At 47.1% G+C, this 24,752-nt stretch overlaps 1 long non-coding RNA gene across 1 annotated transcript in view; it reads left to right on the forward strand.

The window, feature by feature from the left end:
• The window catches only part of LOC144144093 (uncharacterized), a 145,090-nt gene that overhangs the window by 34,641 nt on the left and 85,697 nt on the right, over positions 1–24,752 (forward strand). Inside the window, exon 2 of the long non-coding RNA XR_013317153.1 lies at positions 18,741–18,889. This is a non-coding gene — a long non-coding RNA (uncharacterized LOC144144093). The remainder of the gene's footprint in view (positions 1–18,740; positions 18,890–24,752) is intronic.

A 24,752-nucleotide genomic window follows, 5' to 3' on the forward strand; every position in this document is an offset into this window, starting at 1 on the left:
TACAGCAAACCTTGCATACTGCAACGAATCAACGACAATGAATATTTCATTGGTCGAGTTTCATTGCGTAAGGCTCTCAACCCCTCGGAGGCCAACTTGCGGCTCGGCCCTATGTATGCACACCGTCCTCCAGCACTAGAGTCTAACATGGTATTCTTCGCTAGCCAGTCGAAACAGCACCAGCCGTGCTTTTAACTCTAATCGTTCCAGTGGACCCGCTTTCGCACTTTCAGCAGAGTCAATGGCTGCGTGTTAGTCCTTTGTTGTTTGCGCAATTGACGCTCAGTGAAAACAATTTTCGTACCCTGCTATTCGCATTAGCTAAAGGATGTCTGATTAGATAAACTTTTCATCAGGTGAATAAGGCATCAAATAAGATGCCTTATTCACCTTGGCATGCACTAAAGCGGGGAGATACATAAAAGTAAGCATCAAATTTGAACTCAAATAACAGAATAATTCTACACAGCCCGGCGGAAATCATCAGTATAAACAATAGATACCATTATACGTAGAAGATAACTCCACCCTCGTATTGATCTAAGGTAAAATGAGTTGTGCAAGGCGTCACCTTTAAATAAAGTTTATAATTTACATTAAGATTGCGGTCCAACATTGTGATATGTACAATGGCGCTTGTTTATACTTCTGCCTTTTTATTCCAGTTTCCGAATGATAGATGTTATGAAAAAACATCAACGTGAGGTTTCGTCTGTGCTTTTTGGCGTCTTACCATTCAAATTTACTTTTACTATCCCTCATGCTAAGTTGACGATCCTCATCACCTAAAGCGAATCGCACAGCCCTCTTCTGTATGTTTTCGAAACTATAAACCTATAAACCAGCTCTTTTGTGCACATACACTACCAAACACCACATTGAGGCCACATGAGAAAAAAACGGTTGTTCTTTTAGGATAGATGTAGTTTCGCTGAGATTCTCTCTCAGAAAACCCGAAACACGTGTAGGCGCAGCTTTTACGTAGTTAACGGGCTCAGTTAACCTCAAACCACTCGTTAAACTCCTAGTTTTTATATTTCTTGGCCTTCCTTAAAGCAGCACCCTTTACGCTATACGTAGTCAATTGATAGGAAGGCGTCCTTGGCGTTAACACACTGTTTAACAATCAACGACATTTCTTAATCGGAACACCAGGATGTTAATAAATTCCAATCATGCTGCAGGTATTGGGAATCACGTTTATTCCCAATAGTGCTGCAAAATACACAATCATTCGCAAACATTTTGAACCGAAATTTTGAACCGACAGAACAGAAACATTTTGAACCGACATAACAGAAACAATAGTGGGTCCGCAACTGGGCCCTGAGAAATTCCCTACGTAACGGGAGCATATCCGGAATAGCAACGGTTGAGAACGACCGGCTGCTGTCTTAGAGAGAGCCTGGGCTATCCATAAAATAACCGATTCTTTCAGTTCATAGCCTGCAATATACTAACAAGAACTTGATATAGAACAGCTTCAAACGTTTTTGCAGTCCTAACAATACTACTCTACTCCTATCTATTGCTAGAGCCAAATCTTACGTGAATGCAACAAGCCGCGTTGAGCAAGAAAAATCTGACTAATCTGTGTTTCCTAGGTGCTGAAGATTATGTTTAACCTAATGTGCCATATCCAAAGTATAGCTGAGCTGACCTTCAAACACCACAACTAAATTAAAATCCATGCTTCGTTATTGTCAAGGCTACGTTGTTAGCGCGAATTTAAAATAAATCGTGTTTTTTTGACGGGCAGTCATAAAATCAGATGAACATTCTGCAGGGTACGAAGTTGAGCCTACAAATGCACGAGCTTAGCCTTTCATATGTGTACTGCGAACCAAATATTTTAACATCGTTTTCCACAGCAATATTGTCAGAACAATTGCCGAAAACTTGCGTTCTTCACGTTCTTTCATTATTTAGTGGGGAGTTATTCACATGGCGCCGGTTGAGCTCCTGCGTGGTGGCCACTTGCTCCACGCTCTTGTAGGCAAATTATTTTCGGCGAACCACCGCCATCTGGGGTCGGATATCTCTGCCGGGTCGATGTCTCCAATGCTCTCCGTTTCTTGTTAGGGCACATAGCCTGTAGCTGATGCGTCGACGAGGCTGGTGGGCGAGGCGTGGGACCGATATGACTGGAGAGGCTTAGCTGGCGATAGAACATACCCGGTAAGGAGAATGACCCCGCATTGTACGCTAAATAGACGAAGCTCCAAAGACCAAGCGGATACTCGGCAAAGAACGATACGCATTAAAAGTGTTCCAAGGGTTCTTTAAATTGACCAAATCAAACCATTTACAAAAGGAAACCTAAATAATGAATTTGTTTTGATACCAACGTGCAGAAACGAAAAGGAACTACTAAAACAATAACGCATAAAACACTACCGTTTTTTTCCCCGAACGCGTTGGAACTCGTTTGAACCCGTTCAAATCGGTTCGAACTGGGTTCATTACCGCGCTGATTGAAGCCGAGCGTAACGAATGAGTGAATCGGCGATACCGGTGCGCTCCGCGGTTATCAGGCGAAGCGCTTCGCTGCTCTTATGTGTCATACAAGCGATGCTCGCGGCTGTACTTTTCTGTTATTACGCCATAAACTTGTAACTTGGCGGTGGCGGCCGGAAAGGCGATAACGCAGCAATGCTTGCATTGAAGGAGAGAGCCCAACTATGTTACTAAAAGCGATTGAAAGAGATACAGATGCCGTAAAAAAAGATTGTGTGATATTTTTTAGCTCAACATCCCCCTTTCGCTCGCTTTTGGATCAACGCTACTCGATCACCTTGTGGTGCTGACGCCAACTTTCACCTGCAAAAATGTGTTTTCCTTGCCAACCTCAGCTACCCTCTAAATTTTTATGATACACGTCAAGGGATTTTTATCTTTTATGAACATTATATGATACCTTAGTTGAGATCTTTATGAGTGAATAATGAAAGGGCACGTTGTGCTTACGAAAAAAAAAACACGGCGAATTTCCCGTGAATTTTTGCAGTCGAGACTAGGGCACATTGAAGTCTCAAATGTAGGCCTGCGTACTAGCGCGTTCATATACCAGCGCCCAATTCCAATGGCGCACAATTTTATATTTGTAACAAGACAGAAAAATCCTATAACAGGCACATAAATACTACCAATGAATTAGAATATTTGGACACCCTGAATAATTTGTTAGCTGTCACCTTATCGAATGTGTTAACCCCACTTTTGTTAAAAGTAAGTTTAGTTAACGCTCAGTCACTGCCTTATTGCTCTGACCACTGCAATTCCTTTTGCGACAGCTATACCGTATGTGTGCATTAAAATCAGTATGTCATCGTACCACCTGACCCACGGTCATCGTTCCGTGTGCTACATTGGGGAATCTTATAACAGGGTATTTTGTTACAAAATGAAAGGAAAATTTGACGCACGGAGCATGAGATGGGACTTTTTTGGGTTGAGGCTCCTTAATTCGTCTACAGCAGTACTCCCCTCTAGAACAAGTAGCAGTAGAAATAATGTAGCTAGTTGGGCAGTCAGTACAATTGCACCTTCGAAAAAAAGCAGATCTGAAAGAGACAAAACTGCATCAGCAACAAACGGCTTAGCCACTGAGCCGCTCCTGCCGCCACACTTGTAAAGTATTAACAATTTGCAGGTGTAGGACCTTTTAAACATATAACGAAATGCAAAAAGTTTGCACATATCAGCTGTGGGCTTTCGCTGTTGCGCAGTAGAACACTCCTGCAGTCTCATTGCTCCAATAAAGTCGCAGCTACGGAACGGCAAAGTCGTTTTATATCCCCCGTAAGCTTCCGAGAATGATATTTCGTTTGGCCTGCTTGCAGTACGCTCGCACTTACAGCAACAACAGACCATTGTTTCATGGGTGCTCATTCATTTCGCCTGTTGTTACATAGCGTTCAATTGTCTGGAGAGAAAAGTGCGGGAGCGAGTATGAAGCTGATGGTAAGTGAAAGAAAAAATTGACCGCCTATCTTCTCCTTTCGTTGCAAACGTCGTCAAAAGACAATAGTCTTTGTAGACATTTGACAAGGAAATGCCCCCTTCGCTTTCCCGCTCACCTCTCATGCTGTTCCTGTTCCATCGCGCTCATCCCAAGGTAAACACATTAAAGGTTTGCTCAAGGCAATTTCAATTTACCGCGTTCCACTGCTACAGGTGGGGTTCCTCGATGCCAGTGCTTCAGTAGGGCGGAGACGCGCATGAATCGAGGCGGCCGACTTCAAGGTTTATAGAACAGCGTTGCCGTGCTCTACGTGCGTTCCAAGCAGAACGTGAAATCTAGCTAGTGGAACCTTTCTTTGCTGCTGCCGCATGATTTCTCATATGCCGACAGGAGGTGGCGCGGGCAACAGCAGGCGGTACGCGTTGCTCCGCAGTAGATGTACAATATCAATTACTATCGAAAAACGAAGCATCCAGAAATTTTGAAATAAAGGAACACTGTAAATATTGCTTGTGTACTAATTTCCTGTCTTATATTTGAGTAATGTCTTGTTTTTGTTCAACTAAGTTGTCAAGTATGAGCATATAAACCGGGCTTAGGGGTTTTCATTTGGCTGTGAGTATATAAGACTATTGTGAAGTAAGCATTTTACTTTGTCCGGGTGGCTGAATCGAGTTACAGACAAACACACGGACAGACAGAGGGACAGACCATTAGATTGGATTTGAAAAGACTTTATTGACAAAGATCCTGCAGTAGGCGGGGGCCGATTTACGGCTTCGCCTCAACGCGGCCTAACTTTGCATTCCCTTTCGCAGCCCTACTGAGCACTAGCTCCTTTCCGGAGCCCATGCCCTTCAAGCGTGGTGAAGATCTGCTGGATGGCCCATTTTTGATCTATCTTGCTGGGTAACTCGATGGCTCCTTGAAGTATCGCTGGATACTTCTCGAAACTGGCACTGTCCGGTTCGGTGGCACAGTCCCACATAACGTGCCACCGGTTGGCCGGTCCCTTCTTGCACACACTTCACAGGGCCTCGGGGTATTCGTCCGGGAACATCTGATGTAACGCTGCCGGTGATGTGACCGACGCTGTGTGGAGTCTTCTTAGCCACACTGCTTCCTCGCGACCCAGAGACCGATGTGGCGGCGGGTACGCCCGTCTCGAAAGCCGCATGTTCTTGACTGTTTCGCTATAGCCTCCTGCTCGGTCCTTGGTCTCCGACCACCATTCGCACTCGGGACGACTCTCCACATTGGGAGCGCGGTGAGCAATAGCGCGCGCCTCCCTGTGGGCCGTCTCGTTGTGGTTGGGTGTATTCGGAGAGCATTCACCTGCGTGCGCAGGGATCCACCTTACTTCCACTCTTCTCGTTTCATCAAGATAATCAACCACTCGTTTGATTATCTTAGCTGCCTTGTCACTGACCCGGCCGTTGGCTAGGTTTCGTACGGCTTCTAGCGAATTGCTTAGGACGGTGTCACACCACGGCTCGGCCATTGCTAGGGCGATGGCGATCTCCTCTGCTTCGGTTGCATTAAAACACCGCATACTCGCTGGCGTGGACACTTCCCACGTTCTCGCAATGATGGTAACCGCTGCGTATCTGCCCTTTCCGTAGTCTGCTGCATCAACGTATCTCGTTCTCGGGTCACCGCTGTACTGCTCGATGACGTACTCGGCCCTGGCTCGCCTCCGCTCCCGGTTCTGCTCTGGTTGTACGTTCTTCGGGATGGGACTCACACGCACGTTTTCTCGAACTTTATCACAGAGCTCGTGAAGCTGCCTCCCGGTGACCTGATAGCCGTACCCCAAGGTCTCGAGTATGGCCCGGCCCGTCTTGGTCCCCGCCAGTCTCTCTCGCTGTGCGGCCAGCTGCGCCACGATGAGCTCGTCCAAAGTGTTGTGAACGCCCAACTGCATCATCCGCTCGGTGTTCGTTGACTCCTTATACTCCAATGCTCGCTTGTAGAACCTTCTGATCATGGTGTCAATCTTGTTCTTGTCCGTCTGCGACCACTTGTGGTAAGCCGCCGTGTACGCTATGTGACTGACAGCGAAGGATTGTACCAGCCTCGCGAGCCCTTCCTCACGCATGCCCGCCTGCTTGAACGACACACGCTGGATCATCCACAGGGTACTTGCTGTCTTGATCGCCAACTTCTTCAGCAGAGTATTCTTGCTGCCGTTGCCGCTGATCGGCATGCCCAGCACCCGGATGTCAGGAACCTCGGGAATTCTCTGACCGGTCTTAGTGATGAGAACCAGGCGATCGCACTCTCTCGGGGGCAACAGAGGGCGCCCGGCCTTGCGAGGCGAGTACACCAGGAGCTCTGACTTGGATAGCGAGCAGTGCAGGCCCGTCCCGTCAAGCCGCTCTTCGATAGCCGAGACTGCTCTCTGCAGCCTCCTCTCAATACTGGCGTCCGTGCCGCCGGTCGTCCACAGCGTAATATCATCAGCATAGATGGTATGCCGGACGCCCTGGACGCCAGCCACCGCTTCGGCGACCCGGATCACGACGTTGTTAAACATCAGCGGTGAGACAACAGACCCCTGGGGCGTGCCTACACTGCCAATATCTCGTTCTGGTAGCTCGATCTCTCCTGCAAACAGCTCGATCTTTCGCCCCGAGAGGAAGTTCTTGATATATTCATAACTTCTCTCGCCCATGTTGAGCTTCGTCACCTGCGCCAGGATGGCCGAGTGCTTGACCCGATCAAAGGCGCTTTGCAGGTCCAATCCTAGGATCACCCTGCTGTCACTCGTCTCGTTCTCGATGATCTCTTGTTTCAGTTGTATCATCGCGTCTTGGGTGCTCAGGCCCCTCCGAAACCCGATCATCGAGTCAAGATACAGTCCCTCTTGTTCTAGATAATCTTGCCAGCGGTTTGCCAACACGTGCTCGAGGACCTTCCCCACGCACGAAGTCAGCGAGATGGGGCGTAAGTTCTCGATGCCTGGTGGCCTGACCGGTTTCGGTATTAATACCGTCTTCGCCTTCTTCCATTGCATCGGTAGCTTGCCACTCCGCCAGCACACGTTGTAGTATCTCGTAAGCGCCTCGATCGACAGGTCATATAAATTTTGGAGGGCCTTGTTTGAAACTCCATCTGGTCCCGCCGCCGACCTGGTGTTCAGCTCCCGCAGAGCGGTCTTGACCTCCGCCGTCATGATGTCGTGATCTAGTTTCTCGTTCGAGACCCCTGCGTATGCCGGGTGTTGCTCGGCCTGCGTTTCAGGTAGGTACTTGGCACTCAGCCTCTTAATCAGCTCGTCCCTGCCGAGGCTCTTTTCGGCCTCGTGGATGACCCGAGCCATGCGATTCTGCTGGAACGACTTGGTCTTGGTTTCGTCCAATAAATGGCGGATCAACGACCTGGCCTTGCCCTGATGCAAGCTGCCATCTATGCGGTTGCACAGCTCGTCCCACTGCTGTCTGCAGAGCAACGCGCTGTGCCTCGCAATCGCGCGGTTCAGTTCAGTCACCTTCTTCCGCGGCTTCTTGTTCCACTTCTGCTTCTTCCACCGCTCCTTGATCGATGTCTTTGCCTCGATCAAGTGCGCCAACTTGCTGTCGACGCTCGGTAGGTCATCGTGAGTCTCGATCGACTTTGTAGCTCGCTTGACGTCCTCCTTGATGCCGGCCGTCCACTCTTCCATATTAACAATGTCTTTTACCGCCACAGGGTCTTCTCGCCTATGGTTGCGAAAAGCGTCCCAGTCGGTCCACCTCTGCTCCATCTTGCGTCCGCCGCAACCGTCCAGCTCGATCTCCAAGATGTATTGGTCGCTCCCCAGGTCCTCCCCGGTGTTATGCCACGTCACCTCTCCCCCGTTCTTGACGAAGGTCACGTCCGGCGTGGTGTCCCGTTGAGTCGAGGAGCCGCTCGTCCGCGTTGGTTGGTTGGGGTGAGTGATCAGGGTGAAACCCTGCTCGGTTGCGTCGTACATCAGGTCTTTGCCTTAGGCCGTATTATACATGTAGCCCCACGCTTGATGCGAGGCATTGAAGTCTCCCGCCACCACCAGTGTCTCATTCTTGGCTTGGTTGCTCGCCGCTCTCATCAGGGTCTTGAACTTCTGGCTGTGGTCTTTCGGGTTACTGCATACGTTAACCAAGAAAACGGCGCGCTTGCAGCATTTACATGGCGCGATCTCGACACACACTTGCTCGCACTTGCTCTTCTTGCCTTTGTGTAGTTGATCAATTGCGGTTAAGCCCTTCCTTACCAGGGTACACACCCCTCACCGACCGGACGTGTCAGCGTGGGCCCTGTACCCCGGCAAGGCAGGGTCCTTCACCACCGTTTCTTGTAACATTATGATGTCTGGGTTCTGCGCCGCGCCCCGCACATGCTGCTGGAGCGACGCTCTCTTGTTGTTGAGGCTTCGGAAATTCCACTGCCAGATCGTGAGCGACGTGGTCGCTGCCCCCGATTTTACTGTGCGATGGAACCGTCTTGGCATGGTTGCTGCTCTGCTGATTGCTGCACTTGGTCTTGTAGATACGGGTGGTTGACGAACTGCGCCGCAAACACCGGGCTTCTTACTATGGGCTTGAGCGTTTGCTCAACCAGCTCGAACCTCGCGTTCAAGTTCTGAACCAAACCTGCCATTGTAGTAATCGTTTCCTCAAGTCTGGCGAACCTTTGCTCCGTCACTGTCGTCAGAGTAACGACCGCTGCCGGTAGTTTCTCGAGCTGGGCTTCGAGGTTGACCTTTGTTGACTTGCGTGGCTTCTTTTCGGGCGCCTCGGAAGCCTCTTTTTCCTCTTCGTCTCCGGTGACCTCCATCGGCAGCTGTTGCGATGCCGCAACTTTTTCCTGGTGCTGCTCTGCTTTTCTCTGCTGTTGTACCTGCTTCCGCTGCGCTGAAACCGCCACCTCTGCATCCGCTGGCCTTGCCTGCCCTTGGTGCCATGGCTGCTGCCCTTGCAGCTGTGACTCTTGACACCCCAGTCTTCTTTCCACCTCTGCCAGCCGCTTCGCCAGCATCTCGAAGGTTGCCATTTGCTTTTCGTTAGTTGCTCTTAGTTGATCGTTGGCCCTCCGTAGTTGCTCGTAACCCTGATCGTTCTTGAATCCCAATATTCTGGGTTTAAGTAGCCCAACAAAGACTATCGCCATTAAAAAAGGCCTTAATTGCATTGATTGTGCAATATCGACAACGAATGGTCGAACCGTTTCAGCATGAACCGGTAACCATTATTTCTTTTTTCGGTTCAGCTCCGGGTCGTGTTCAGCATTCTCAAAAAATAACGGTTCGGGTTCGGGTTCAGTTCCGGCAAAAACTCCGGTTCAGTTCCGGTTTTCGGTTCGGTTCGGTTCAGGTTCGACACCCTGGTTTATTCCATACAAAAACACAAACACATTTATACTCGATTGTTCATTCACTACACATGCGCAAAGAGCATGAAGAAAACTTTTGTTATCATGCATTACCACCCCGCGTGGTCCTCAATTGTTGCATCCAAAATTAACTTCATTTTTCTCTAGTGTTTTTGATGTTTGGGCGACACACGCGCCCCCTGATTTCCGTATGTTGTAAGTTTCAACGATAAGGCGACACATCTCATCTTTGTGCGCATATTCTGCTGTCGCACTCCTACAAGCTTGTCGGCACCCTTTGCAGTATTTGCAATGCAGTGAGAGATTCAAGTTCGTCGTTCCTTTCGTGAAATTGTCCACCTCGCGCAGTCTCAAATCTAAGCAGCGACCGGTTTGACCGGTGTACTGCTTTCCGCAGTGCAACGGAGTGTTGTATAAAACAGCTTTCTTCCAGTCTACATACTAGTCTCGGCGCTTGACGACGCATTCGTCAGAATCTTTGCACCCTCTATCTATTCTCCTAGCAATGCTTCCGCAGATTATGCCAAGCTTGTGCCGAGCCGTAAACACAACGTCGATGCGATAGCCCGCAGCGGCCTTTTTCAGGCGATGCGAAATGTTGTGCATGTAGGGCACCACCGCCATCTTCTTTCTACCCTCCTGCTCCTCCCTGCAGGGCGGCCCCTGGCTCGATCGCTTCAATTTCCCATCAGTCGCTCTGAAATTGAAGCAAGCAAAGTCCTAGGAAAACCTGCTTGTGTCAGCCTCTGGACTTGCACTTAGAAACTTGCGTGCATCATGTGCACACATGACTTGTTAATTTACGCCTGTAGGTACGACATGGCTAAGCCTTGTTTCACCAACTTTGAATGGTTAGAAGCGAATCTCAGCAACAGCATTTCAGATCTAGGCGCATACGACCAGCAAACGTGGTCTCGTTAAAACTTGAGCCTTAGGTCTAGAAACTGAATCGCGCCTTCCTTCACGGTTTCCATTGTGAAACACCGGCGTTTCCACTTGAAACACTGGTGTTTCAGGTGTTTCCACTTCACATTGGAGACACCGAAGGAAGGCGCGATTGAGTTTCTAGAAACACATTCGGCCAAAAATGAATGGCCTCAACCCTAGATTTGAACACACACAATGGATGCCAAGATTCTGTCCTTCATCAAATAAGGCTTCGGCAACCTGCAACGAGGCTTGCAAATACCTACATTTGTTGAGGCCCACCCCCGCCATATAGGACATTTGCGACATTGTTTTACCGCCCAAAATAGACGAACACAAGAAAGACCACAGGACAGGCGCTTCCAACATTACTTCGGACATTGCTGTTTACTTGTTGGATCGCAGCACTTTGACCTGCTAAACTGAGCATTGCTTGAATATCGTTTGTGCAGCAGGCTTTAACCTAGTCCTAACAAATATCTAATCAGCAGCTACTACGTTTTTTATGGCTGTATTATCGAACAGAAATGTGTGGTCGTGCTGCAGATCGGTCTTGCGTTTCAACCTGTTAAAGGTTTAACAGTTTGCTATAAACAATTCAGTTTGTTTTATTTCCTTATTACGTACATTATTGATTTATTTGTCGTTGGATTTTATACAAGACTAACCATCGCACAGGTGTATGTAGCTTACGGCGAAACGTCCTACGTCATTTAAATAAAACAATACTTGATCGCTACAAACGGTAGCAGAAGGTTTAACCAGCTGTTTCGTAAGTAAAAAGTGGGAACAGGAGGTCATTCCAACTCCTGAAGCATGGCTAAGGCGTGATCGCAGATATCGTTGGAAGCCACGGGGGTGTTCGCGACGAAACCGAAACTAGTTCCGATTCTCCGAATAAAAACTACAATAACTATATTCCGACACATACTTCTTGCGAATGGCACTAAAATATTTCCTAAAAAACATCATTTACTCAAACACACGTGCGCATGAAGGCACTATAAAATCTGGGTCAGCCTCGATTACTTCGCAAGATGAGTTCGCGTCACTTCGCATCACTCCTGCAGTTGTTGCGGCCGCCGCAGACCTCGCACGGTATTTTTAACATGGAAGTGTTTTATTCTCGGACGCACAAAGATTTCGCTTACGGCATACCCGTCACGGCATTGATGGCAGTACAAAGAAGCAAGCGGCCTGGAAAGGGTGCACTCCTGCACACTGGGTCTTCTTGGGGGGGAAGCAAGCTTTAGTATAAAGAGTACGTTATACTTAGGGTTGTTCGTTTTGGGGTTGTATGTTTTAATACGAAAGTGTTTTATGCCGCGCTACCCCATGATTTTACTGACGTCCTATCCATCACAAAAATAACGCCAATACACCTTTGGCGAAGTGGCTCGCCAGCAGGACGTCGCTGGCCAAGCACACCAAGAAGGCAATCATCATCATCATCATCATCATCATCACCAGCCTATCTACGCCCACTGCAGGGCGAAGGCCTCTCCCATTATTCTCCAATTATCTCGGTCCTGTGCCAACTGTGACCAATTTATTCCCGCAAACTTCTTGATCTCATCTGCCCATCTAACTTTCTGCCGCCCCCTGCCACGCTTGCCTTCTCTAGGGATCCACTCTGTTACCCTTAATGACCAGCGGTTATCTTGCCTTCGCATTACATGCCCTGCCCACGTCCATTTCTTCTTCTTAATTTCTACTAATATGTCTTTAACACCAGTTTGCTCCCTGACCCACTCCGCTCTCTTCTTGTCCCTTAATGTCACACCTATCATTTTCCGCTCCATTGCCGGCTGAGTCGTTCTCAATTTAGGTTGAACCCTCTTAGTGAGCCTCCAAGTTTCTGCCCCGTAGGTGAGTACCGGTAAGATGCAGCTGTCATACACTTTCTTCTTCAGTGACAATGGTAGGCTGCTATTCATTATCTGAGAATGTCTGCCATATGCACCCCACCCCATTCTGATCCTTCTAATTATCTCTGCCTCATGGTTGGGATCTTGGGTCACAACTTGGCCTAAGTAGATATATTCGCTTACCACTTCCACTGCCTCGCCCCCTATCTCAAACTGCTGTGCTGTCCCGAGGTTATTGATCATTACTTTAGTTTTCTGCATATTAATTTTCAGGCCCACGGTTCTACTCTGTTCGCCCAGTGCGGAAAGCATGCTTTGCAATTCGTCCCCCGAGTTACTTAGCAAGGCAACGTCATCAGCAAATCTGAGGTTACTGAGGTATTCTCCATTAACCCGTACTTCCACCTGTTCCCAATCCAACGTTCTGAATACTTCTTCTAAGCATGCTGTGAATAACATTGGAGAGATTGTGTCTCCTTGTCTGACACCCTTCCTTATAGGTATTTTACTGCTCTCCCTATGGAGGATGATGGTAGCTGTAGACCCATTGTAGATATCCTCTAGTATTCTTACATAATGCTCATCTACCCCCTGGTTCCGTAATCCCTGAATGACTGCTAGGATTTCGACCGAGTCAAATGCTTTCTCATAATCTATGAAGGCTATATATAGGGGTTCAGTATACTCAGCGCACTTTTCTATCACCTGATTGATCGAGTGAATATGGTCCATTGTTGAATAACCTTTACGGAACCCTGCTTGTTCTTTAGGTTGACTGAAATCCAAGGTTGCAGAGATTCGGTTAGCGATTACCTTGGTAAATACCTTGTAGACGACTGACAGTAAGCTGATCGGCCTATAATTTTTCAAGTCCTTCATGTCGCCTTTCTTATGGATTAGGATGATGTTCGCGTTCTTCCAAGAATCTGGTACCATTGCGGTCATTAGGCATTGCGTATACAGGTTTGCCAATTTTTCAAGTACAATTTCTCCGCCATCCTTCAAGAGGTCTGCTGTTATCTGACCCTCACCAGGTGATTTGCCCCCTTTCATTTCTTTCAAAGCCTTCCTTACTTCTTCGGTCGTTACTGGTGGGATGTCTATCTCCTCTGAACTACTGTCTCGTTCGGCATGATCCTGTATGTCCCGGCTACTGTATAGGTCCCTATAGAACTCGGCCACTGTGACTATTTTATCCCTATTTGTGATGACATTGCCTTGCTTATCCTTAAGTGCATACATCTGATTTTTCCCCACGCCAAGACGTCTCTTCACTGCTTTCAGGCTACCTCCGTTCTTTACAGCGTATTCAATCCTCTCCATATTATGCTTCCGTATGTCAGCTGTCTTACGCTTATTGATTAACTTCGAGAGCTCGGCTAGTTCTATTCTGTCAGCTGCGGTAGAGATTCTCATGGTTTGCAGTTTCCTGATTAGGACTTTCGTCTCCTGTGAAAGCTTACCAGTATCCTGTCTAGCCATAGTGCCCCCTACTTCTACTGCACACTCCGTTATAATGCGTGTAAGGTTGTCGCTGGCTTCCTGTGTCGTAAGCTCGGCTTCCTCGTTAAGGGCGGAATATCAGTTCTGCAGCGCGATCCTGAATTCTTCTACTTTACGACTTACTGTTAGCTCATTTATCGGCTTCTTTCGTACTAGCTTGTTGCGGTCCCTCCTCAAATCTAGCCTAATTCGAGATCTTACCATGCGGTGGTCACTACACCTTACCCTTCCGAGCACTTCCACATCCTGCACGACGCCAGGGTTATCGCATAATATGAAGTCTATTTCATTTTTGTGCTCCCCATTAGGGCTCCTCCAGGTCCACTTCCGACTCTCCCGTTTACAGAAGAAGGTATTCATTATACGTAGGTTATTCCGTTCTGCAAACTCAACTAGGAGGTCCCCCCTGCTATTTCTACAGCCCAGACCATAGTTCCCAACTGCCTTGTCTCCAGCCTGATTCTTGCCTACTTTAGCATTGAAGTCCCCCATAACTACGGTATACTGGGTTTTTACTTTAGCCATTGCCGATTCCACATCTTCATAGAAGCGTTCCACTACTTGGTCGTCGTGGCTGGATGTGGGCGCGTAGCCCTGCACCACCTTGAGCTTGTACCTCTTATTGAGCCTAATTACAAGACCTGCTGCCCTTTCATTAATGCTATAGTAATCGTCTGTGTTGCCAGCTATGCTTTTATTGACTAGAAATCCCACTCCCAGCTCTCTTCTGTCCTCTAGACCCCGGTAACATAGGACGTGTCCATTTCTCAGCACCGTAAGGGCTTCGCCTGTCCTCCTAACCTCGCTAAGCCCTATTACATCCCATTTAATGCCCTCTAATTCCTCGAACAACACCTCGAGACTTGCTTCGCTAGATAAGGTTCGCGCGTTAAACGTTGCCAGGTTCAGATTCCATTGGCGGCCTGTCCGGATCCAGTGATTCTTAGCACCCTCTGCTGCGTCGCAGGTCTGACCGCCGCCGTGCTCAGTTGCTTCGCAGCCGCTGGGGACTGAGGGCCGAGGGTTAATTGGCGTATTCATGGGACCTGCAAATCATGCGCAGCTCCAAATTTCGCGGTACATTTCAGTTTTTTTTACTGATTCCTATGACAGAGCAATGAACCACAGTTCTTTCCATTTTGGGGTCCTTTAAAACCTGAACCCGGCGATAGCGATGTCCTAAACGATAAAAACCATGTTCATTTGCGCTCGTCTATGCAATGCAGACACAGAGAGAAGTAAAACAAATTAAAAAAAAACGGTTGATAACGGCTTAGCTACCCATTAATTAGGTTGTTTAGTATCTATTGTATTTCGTGTTTTTGTTTCTTGGCGAGTGCACTGTTCACGGGACTCCTCATAGGTTCCACTTTCACAAAGCAGTTCAATGATTCCCCGAAAATGAAAAAAAAAAAGTTCATGATGGCAAACAGCGCAAAAACAAAATTGGGCAAAAAAGACTATGGAACGAAGCGCTAATAGCAACTGAAACGTTTAATCGTCAAAAACCACAAGTACATACAAAATGTACAGTACAATCGGCAATCTGTACAATTTGTAGATTTTTTGCGGTGGCTTAGATTGTGTGTATATATTTGTGTGTTTTGACGAATACACGTTTCAGTTGCTAGTAGCGCTGCGTCCCGTAGTCTTACTTGTCCACGTTTTGTTTTGGGGCAGTTTCCCATCATGAACCTATGGCAACAAGCCCAACTCGCAGTTCTTCTGAAAAAAAGTCACATATTGGTATGACCCTTCGGCGAGGGTATCATAATAGTGTAACGGTGTTGCTGCCTTTCAAAATATTGGTATTAGAAATGCATTTATACAACAATTACCCTGCGCTGTGGCTCAGTGGCTAAGGCGTTGTAGATCTGAGCCCAACGACGCGAGTTCAATTCCCAGCCGAGGCGGCCGCTTTTCTGATGGCGGCAAAAAGGAAAAACGCACTGGTGTTCCAGGTTTCGGCGCACATTAAAGATCCTCAGTTGGTAAAAATTAGTTTAGACCCCTCCACTACGGCCCGCCTCATCACCTGTTTAGCGTCGGCGCGTTAAGCCTTCTAATCAATCGGTTTTATATCTACAATATTGCCCCGAACCATGAATTGGGTTTGTTTATTTATGTTTTGTTTTTTTCCGACCGGCTGCATCGGGCTGTGTTATCCGTGTTATCCGTGGGCCAAGTGAACGGCGCGTTCAGTTTTTTATGCCGCACCTATTATCTGCTTTGGTAGGAAGAGTGTTTCGAACTAACGTCACCGGCCAAGAATAACCTTCTTTGATACACAGTGTTCAGGAAGGAATTCGACGGTTCTAGAAATACTGGTGCCGAGAGATATATTCTCTCAGAGCAGACGCCGCGGTATTCGATTGGCCGACACTCGCCAACGCACGTCACTTTGCTAACTCCTGCTTGGCCGCCTTTGTACGTTTTTTTTGTCCTTAGGGGAGCACAAGTTCGCTCCAATAAAGTTGATTTTCATTAGAGCCAACTACGTCACCTTTGGCTTCGTTACAATATGGCAACGCGGTGTATGAATGAAAGACTGCGCTAGTGAACACAAAGTTTCGACTTGATTCCTGGCAACGATTGTCGCCTTTTCCATCAAGTATAAACTATGCAGCCGAACAATAAAGTGGCCTAAGCAAAAACTTATGTATGTAACTCGAGTGTTGCGCAAGTTGAAATAAATTAGGCGTCATAAATTGGTCTGCTGCCCCTGTTCCCCCTCCCGTGGGTGTCCGCAAGACTTCAGTGTTTCACTCGGAAAGTTTGAGTTCCAACTGAATTTTAAGAATTTAAACATGTTTGTCATCCTCAAATCACTTCTGGCCTTCCGCAAAATAATACATTACAACGGCACAATAATGAACAGCTCTGTTTAAGAAACGGAGCGAAAGAGTGACAGGGCTAACTGCTGATGCTGCACCAACTCATTTATGTATTCCGCTGTCTTTCCAGCTGCTTTGGTCTGTACGTTTATTCCCGTCAAGTTTAACCTGAATTAAGTTTTCGCAGTGCGCTAACCAAATGATTATGGTGGATGACGCATTGATTTCAAATAAAATGCCCACTGAAGGAGGCCTGTTTGTTCTAGCATACGGGTAATTATGGAAATGTCATCACATGTGATCAAATGTGATCACATGAAATATGACCATGTGATCACATGTGACACACATGACGCCAATCATCATGTCTATTTACTGGTGCGGCCGCACTGCGTGTGGCGAACACAACGAATCCGGCTTTTACAGATTGCGGTACTGAAAACGAAATGTATTGTTTCCTTTAGTGACAAACCATGTATCTGAAGCTGACCTGAACATTTCGGGCAATACGCTGCCGTGCTGCAGGTTGCATAGACGCATAACGCAAGTCCTGCAAATCCTGCATGAACAACACTAACAATATTGTCAGAACGGTCAGTTAAACGTGATGGGATAAAATTTTACGCACGTTATTCAAATGAATCGCTATCCTATTTATCCGAATGAGCACACTAACGTGTCTTATCGAAATTGTCAAAAGGGTCAGTTGAGCTTGATCGGATAAACGTTTACAGAAATGATTCAATCCAATCGCTATCTGCTTTATGCGAATGAGTGCAATAAACGTGTCTTATCGTTGGAACTCCTGTCGCGGTGTGCCTTTCGTTTCGTCTAATATGTAGGCTCGGTTGGACCTTGCGTCTAGGTAGATCTTCGGTCTCGGTATACATTCAGGCTCGATTGAACATAACGTCTCTGTGGATCTTTAGTCTTGCTAATACAGTGACCCATGGGACCTTCCGTCTCGGTGGATCTTTCGTTTCGTTGGACATTCAGACCACAACATTCCTCGCGTTTCCCTGCAAACTATGCATTTTTTTGGGGCGTTGACGGGAAAAGTGGCCACGCTTGCGAGAAAACCAGCACAAATGGGTCACTCCCGTTCCCAGACTGATTCAGAACAGCGGTCACTTTTCGCTGCAACTGTGCCGTGTAATGCCGCCTTGTTTCACTCATCGCGAAGCAATGAAGCGCGACAACTCATGTAACTAAGGAGTCCGGTCACTCAGGTCACAACAAATGAAGCGCAAACGAAGCTAACGAAGAATTCTACGCTGGACGGAGACTACTGAGCCAGCGCTCATTCGCAGACATGTGACATCAATTAGTACCAATCATTTGAAGGCGCTCCTGTTCTGTATTAGACTTTTCCCTCTTCTTTTTTGCGCCCCGAGCGGAGAGCAGCAGGCGATAAACAGAAACATGAAAGAGCGAGAGAACAGCGCCCGCAGCCCAGTCAGGCGGCTATGCGGGCGACCTTGAGAAAATTTCGTTAGACCACAGCCCATGGGCCCCAGAACGGAGGTGCAAAAGGGTCACTCGCCCTCCCCGCTCTGCCCTCCTGCTTCTCAAAGACAAACCAGCACAATTGCCCTTTCCCCTAACTTTTTGTCTCCCCCTGTACTACATGGGTGTGCCCCCGTCAAGCGAAAATCCTGCCCACGCCATGCCACAGCCTGTCGTGAAACCAGCCGTTGTCCGGCCCACTAGATACGTAAGCCCCATCTCGTGCGCTTCTCGCATAAGCTTTTGTGTCTATAGCCACTAAATAAAAAGTTGCTTTTGTCCTTTGTAGCACCAATCCGCATACCTTTCTGAGCCAGATTTTAAGATGGCCCCGAATCTAAGGCGACCCTCCATACTGCGCGCCGAATTTATGAAAAAACAATTGTCGTCTTAGATTCTTGCGAGTACGGTAGTTATAGTCATAAACATGCCGCATTTTTAAGATTGATAGAGAAAAACTAAAACAGTGAATGTCTATATAGGGACGCCAGACGCCAACTATAAAGTACAACTGGCCAATATTCTTCCCTTAAAATTTGTTTCCCCTTAAGGTTGTGTACTAAAACGCTGCGCTCACAAATTATCGTCCACAAAACGCAATTGCCCATTAGTTTAAAGATATTTATTCTTAACTTATCATCAAATGCTTTTGCATATTTCTGGCAGATTTCTAGTTCATCTGTAACGGTAGAACGCTCTCACCATCAAACATTTCAACGCAAAACTAACTCGTTCCCGCTTGCTGTTGCCTGCGCTCACGTGATATGTAACTTTTCTTTCTTATAGTACACAAGCTCCGCCGAAATCTGGGTACTGTTCCAAGATTACTACATATCTAAAGAATGGTCATACCAGAGATGTGAGCTCCATTCAAAAACCTGGAGTGATCCTAATTTCTACAACTTTCGGAAGAAGTACAAAAGTGGGTTCCAGACGTAAGTATACAGAAACTATATATTTATTCTAACAGAGCCTTTCTGGGTATTTATTGCCATATATTTATTCTAACAGAGCCTTTCTTGGTATTTATTGCAATAACGGTACGATTCACCTTTATGGTATCATTCAAGCCTTATTTGTATACTTCCAGGTGTTTTTATTGTGTGAGTGTGTTTCGGTTCCGCGGCACAATGTTTCTAGGCAACTTACATATCGACGTCGGCTTACATATCGACGTCGGAGCTTTACCTCGCAACATTTGGGTCTGTGCTGATGGCAATGTGAGCATCAGGATTGAGGTTGAAATCTGAAACCCATCGTTACAAGAACAAGGTACTGAAACAATTTGGCTACGTAGCCAATGGCGAGGGAGCCCAGCTTGACAACGCGAACGCTGCAGGCACAGCCAATTTTCCGAAGTCGAAGTGAAAGAAAGGGCTGCGGAGTTTCCTCGGCCTGTGCGCGCAGTACCCACCCTTCGTCGAAAAATTCCAAAAAAGTGCCAAGCCCCTCACCGGCTCGACGAAAAATGGGTTGGGTTTTGTTACGACGAAGCGCATCAGAACGCTTTCTGCTAGCTTCAAAATCGCCTAAAGCACCGGCCATTGCTTGCTCGTTTTGACGAGTATAATGAGGGAAAAATGCACCTCGACGCAAGTGACGTAGTCTTGGGTGATACCCTCGTAAAAAAGCAGGACCGCTCCGAAAAAGTAATCGTTTACTTCACCTGCTGGTTAGCAAAAAATAAGGGTTTTTCATAAAGGGCTATTCCCCAAAATGTGGTTCATTACAGAACTCCGCCAATACGTATACGGCCAATCATTCAATGTTAGTGGAGACCTTGATGCGGTTTGCGGGCCTGGAAATTTGAAGAATCCGTCTCGCCGTATTGTCGGTAAAGCATGCACCGCAGAATTTCTGCGTAGCCATCGTCTAAAGTTCGGCATGAGACATTCCGACGCCGTTTGTATATCGCGGGTACCTGTAGATTCGCCGCCATATAAATACAGTTACGACAGCCCGTTTTTCATTAGAGTGACAACACTGACCTGGCCGCCGAGCAGCGTGCGGACCTCGAGTTGGGTGTCATGATTACAGGCTGGATTATCAGACATTAAAAAGAGCGCTTTAGGTGCCTAAAATAAATAGGCAAAAAATGTTTTAGGCCTCCAACGTCGTACATAGAGACAACATAAGGTTTTACACAAACACAAACTTGTTGAAACGAAGACGTGTGGGACCTGTATATAGGACAGGAAACCAAATAAATGTATTGTTTATGATGGCACAAATGAAGTCACAATTGATCATATCAGTTCAATTGGCATTTAGCCACTGGGCTAATGGTGATCCTTTGGATTAATTCAAGAAGCGCACTGCACAAACATTCATGTACAATAGGCACTGCCGCTTGCTCGAACATCCCTTATAAGGGAACACGCACGAAGAAGGGTACTTAAGAGCTATAAATATTGATTAAAAAGCGCTTATTTAAGTCATGCAATGGGAATATATATTTCCGACACAAAAAAACGACACAAATAATAAACTCGCGAGATGGTTTATCAAGAAACTCCCCCCTCCCCTCGCGGGAACCCCTGTGTAGATGCGACGAATAGGGGGTTCACGTTGCAGCGTTGGACAGCGGAGGAACGGCGCTGGATTGATGAAGCGGAGCGGCGCAGGCACCGCGTTTTATAGCGCCCATAACGGTGAGGGGACGCGCCGGCGCCAGTGTGTCTGCTGCGGCTATGACGCAACACAATCCACTTTAATCCAATACAATCCAAATCCAATACAATCCAAGCCAATCCAATCCAATCCAATTCAAGCCAAGGCAACCCAAGCCAATCTAATGCCCCTCGCGAGAGAGTGTTCGCTATCGGAGAGGAGAGGAGGTGAGCGGCGGAGAGCGCAGCGGGCGCGGCGAGGAGAATGGGGGAGGGGTGGACGCCGACAACGCCGGATGGATGCAGGGACAAGGCGAGTGAATGAGATGCGTTCGCATCTAAAATAAACATAAGGACTCTTAGGTAAAACTCTAGCAATTTTCTCATATATCTTGATATTATCCTAATTGTTCAGACAGGACGTCCCAACTCACAGCAATAGATTTCCACGTGCTTGAAAAGCATTTTGAAGAGGTGTTTAGCAGCGCAGCAGTGTTTTGTTGGAAAAGCGTGCCTTACAACTCGTCGGCAGTGAGGATTTAGGCGGAAAGAATAACAGCTGTGCAGTGATGTTTCGCTGTTGGTTCTTCAATATAGGAATTATCTGCTAGCAAAGCCGTGTTCGACGTTGAACCGTTGCTTTGAAAATAGAGTTAGATTTCAGTATGGCTCTAGCAACGAGTATGTTCGCACTCGTTTGAAAAAATCTGTTACGAGAGCATACGGAACCTAGATTAAATACAACTTAAAATTGCGGAAACAATGTCAACCAACACCATTTCCACATTTCTGGGTAAAAACGTTTTTCTTTTGTCACTTATGCCATTCCACTCCTGCAAGGGGTTGTTTTCGAGGTGATTTTTGAACTAGAGAACGAGGTTGAACCCAAAAAAGCTCGTAACAGTCTATGCTAGTGCCCCTGTAACATGAATAATGATGTGAAATTGGGCTCGAAGGCGAAAGTGAAGCTAAATAGTGTTCATACAGGAGCCGATGGTGAAAATAAACGCCTATGGCCACTTGTATGCTTTAAGGCATGAACGCCAAACTAGTTAATATACGCACCATAAAAACCTCTAAAAGTGATTATTAACCTCTAATTTATGCTCATATACCAAAGTGGAGCGATGGGAGACCGAAGACCAAAATAGGCATTTGCCTTAACTCTGCTCTCTAGGGATGATAGACCATCTCAAAAGGCACTACTTCGTGGTGCGAAAGGCTTCTATGCAAAATTTACCCGCACTGTGTCTTACAATGTCTTTCCTGATAAAGGAAAACGTCGACCACTCCGCAAGAAGCAAAAATATTTTTGTCATCGGACCAAACCAACGCGGTGAAATCCTGAAAGCCTGTCATGACGAACCATCGTACGGACATTTTAGAGCTCCATGTATCAAATTTGAGACCATCAAAAAATGGCAGAAAGCGTCCAGCGAAATAGTTGCACTTCAAGATCAGGTGACTACTACTAAAGATGAACTCTGCCAGCTCCCGGAGAAATTTCGTCAAACAGTCGGAACTCAAGAGCCCTCAGTGCCCTCTCCCAGCGAAAGGAAAGGAAAGAAAAAAACATTCGCCGTCAAATGTTCCCCTGAGCTCTTTTTTCCTAATAGAAGCATACTACAATAAAACTAGCGTAGTTTCTCTCAAACCTGCACACTCAAGTACCAGGTGAAAACGCTCCGTTCAATGGCATTTCTGCTTCAGGAAACGCGTGGTCCTCGAAAAATTTTAGGTTAAAGCACTTTTTCAGATCCTACTGTTCCAAGCCAAGTTCGCTCCCCAAATGCCCCGACTCCAGTGTTAGCTGTGGTACTCGTTCACAAATCCTGCCACGCTGTCCAGCACTATTAGGACCAGGCATGCATTGGTGACCGAGAAGTGGTTATTGTCCTTGTTACGCCACCAGGAGGCAAACCGATTATTCTTGTGTCGGTTTACTACAAGCCACGTTCGAGTGTCATTCCCTCAACAAAATATGACTGGATCGCATATCGTTTTTCACTACATTTTAATGGTACCATCAGTATCGAGAGAGACTTTAACGCTCGCAACACTCTTTCGGGCTAGTCCTCCACAAACCGTCGTGGCCGGCTTTTAGAGCAAACTCTTGTGTACAGCCCCCTACAACTAAGGAACTAATATGGAGTCCCTACCCACATTGGCCTTTGTTACGTTCAGAACGACACTACCCTCGACGTCATTCTAGCTGCTCCTGGGGCGGTGAAGAGCTGGAAAAAAAATATCACCTGGGCTAGTGACCATTACCTAATCATGGTCCAGAATAAAAGCAAGAAATTACGCACTATACGTGCTTATCGTCAGATAAACTGGACGACATATTACGCGCAGTTCGCAATCTGTTCTCAACCTACGACGAATTCATCTCCTCCATAACACAAGCACCGTCGCTCGCAGCTAAAGAAGTCACCAGTACGGCAGATGTGGACTGCCCTGATTCCCACATGTTCCAACTTCTTCGCACAGCAGAACTGCTAGCCAAACGATATCGTACACAAGGAAGAAGACATCATCACCTGATGCAGCTGAAACATCATTATCGAATTATTCGGGAATATCAGTTCACATTACAAAATAAGAATTCGCAGGGTTTCTGTGAAGATCTTGGACATGTACCTTGTCTCTCTCGTCTTTGGACTATCTTCTGCAGCTTGAACGCCCGTGCGAAGGTGCGTCTCCCGATCCTGGATGAGATGTGCCTTCAAATGGGCTACACACAAGTGGAAGATACCATCATTCACGCGTTGTTCCCTCACGCCGTTATGGATCCCTCAACCCTCCCACCTTTACCGATCATCAACACTGATCTCCCCCTGTCAGAACTCGACTCTCCTTTCACCCTGGGTAACTGCAAGTAGCCATTTCTCAAGGCAAGCCCAAGTCTGCTCCTGGTCGCGATGAAGTTAAATTGCAAGATCACCGGAAACTTCCCCCACACGCCCTCGATGCTCTATTCATCATCATCATCATCATCATCACCAGCCTATCTACGCCCACTGCAGGGCAAAGGCCTCTCCCATTATTCTCCAATTACCTCGGTCCTGTGCCAACTGTGACCAATTTATCCCCGCAAACTTCTTGATCTCATCTGCCCATCTAACTTTCTGCCGCCCCCTGCAACGCTTGCCTTCTCTAGGGATCCACTCTGTTACCCTTAATGACCAGCGGTTATCTTGCCTTCTTGATGCTCTATTACATATGGCCAACCACTCCTGGGGCTGAGGCGAGATAACTGATACCCTGAAGGTAACGGTTATACATCCAATACAGCAAACCCGGTAAAGATCCTCGTCATCCTCAGAATGTTCGCCCCATCACTCTTACGCCTGTTTTATGTAGGCTTATTGAGCATATGCTTAACAATCGGCTCGTACAAGGCTTAGGGGGTACAAATTGGCTTCATCCCACTCTTACGACCTTCCGCCCCCACCTTGCTACCCACGATTATCTGTGGCTTTTCCGCAGGGTTAGTAATCTGACCTTCCGCAAGTTCTTGCCGGACTACGTACTCGCCTTAAACTTGCACAAGACCTTTGGTAATGTCAGCCAATCAGGAATCCTTCACAAACTTGCCATCGCCTTCCCTAGCCAAAAAGCTCAGGCGTGGATTAACAACTTTCTTCAGCATCGACCGATCCGTCTTAACCCTCGAACCCACCAACCCACTACTTTCTACCTGGAGAGAGGAGTCCCACAATGGTTCATTTTGGCTCCTCTCCTCTTTAATCTGGTCATGAACCGCGTTCCTCGAACTCTTGAACAGGACACTGCTGCTTGGTTCGCTCTCTAGGCAGACCGCATTGTGTTATGGACAGAAGCCACCGATTAGAACGCAAAAGAAGCTATGCAAACAGAGTTGCAAGCAGTAGTCCTGAGCTTGGAACATACGCTGTCCCAATTTCAGCTACAGCTATCACCGACAAAGACAGAACTGCTCAGTGTCGATGGTAAACGTCGTACAAGTAAGGAAGAGATTATCTCCCTTCAAGTAGGGGATACACTCCTTGAATCTTGTAACGGTACGATTCTACTGCTGGGTGTTCCATTAAGCAGCTGTAATAGCCCAAAACAGTGAATCACCTCACTTAGCAAAACCTGGCGTTCCACCTTACACATGCTTACACGGGTATCTAATAAATATGTAGGGGCGCTCCAAACAACTTGT

This window comes from Haemaphysalis longicornis, unplaced genomic scaffold (assembly GCF_048455015.1).
Source record: "Haemaphysalis longicornis isolate Haplotype H1 unplaced genomic scaffold, Haemaphysalis longicornis Haplotype H1 scaffold_61, whole genome shotgun sequence".
NCBI lineage: Eukaryota > Metazoa > Arthropoda > Arachnida > Ixodida > Ixodidae > Haemaphysalis > Haemaphysalis longicornis.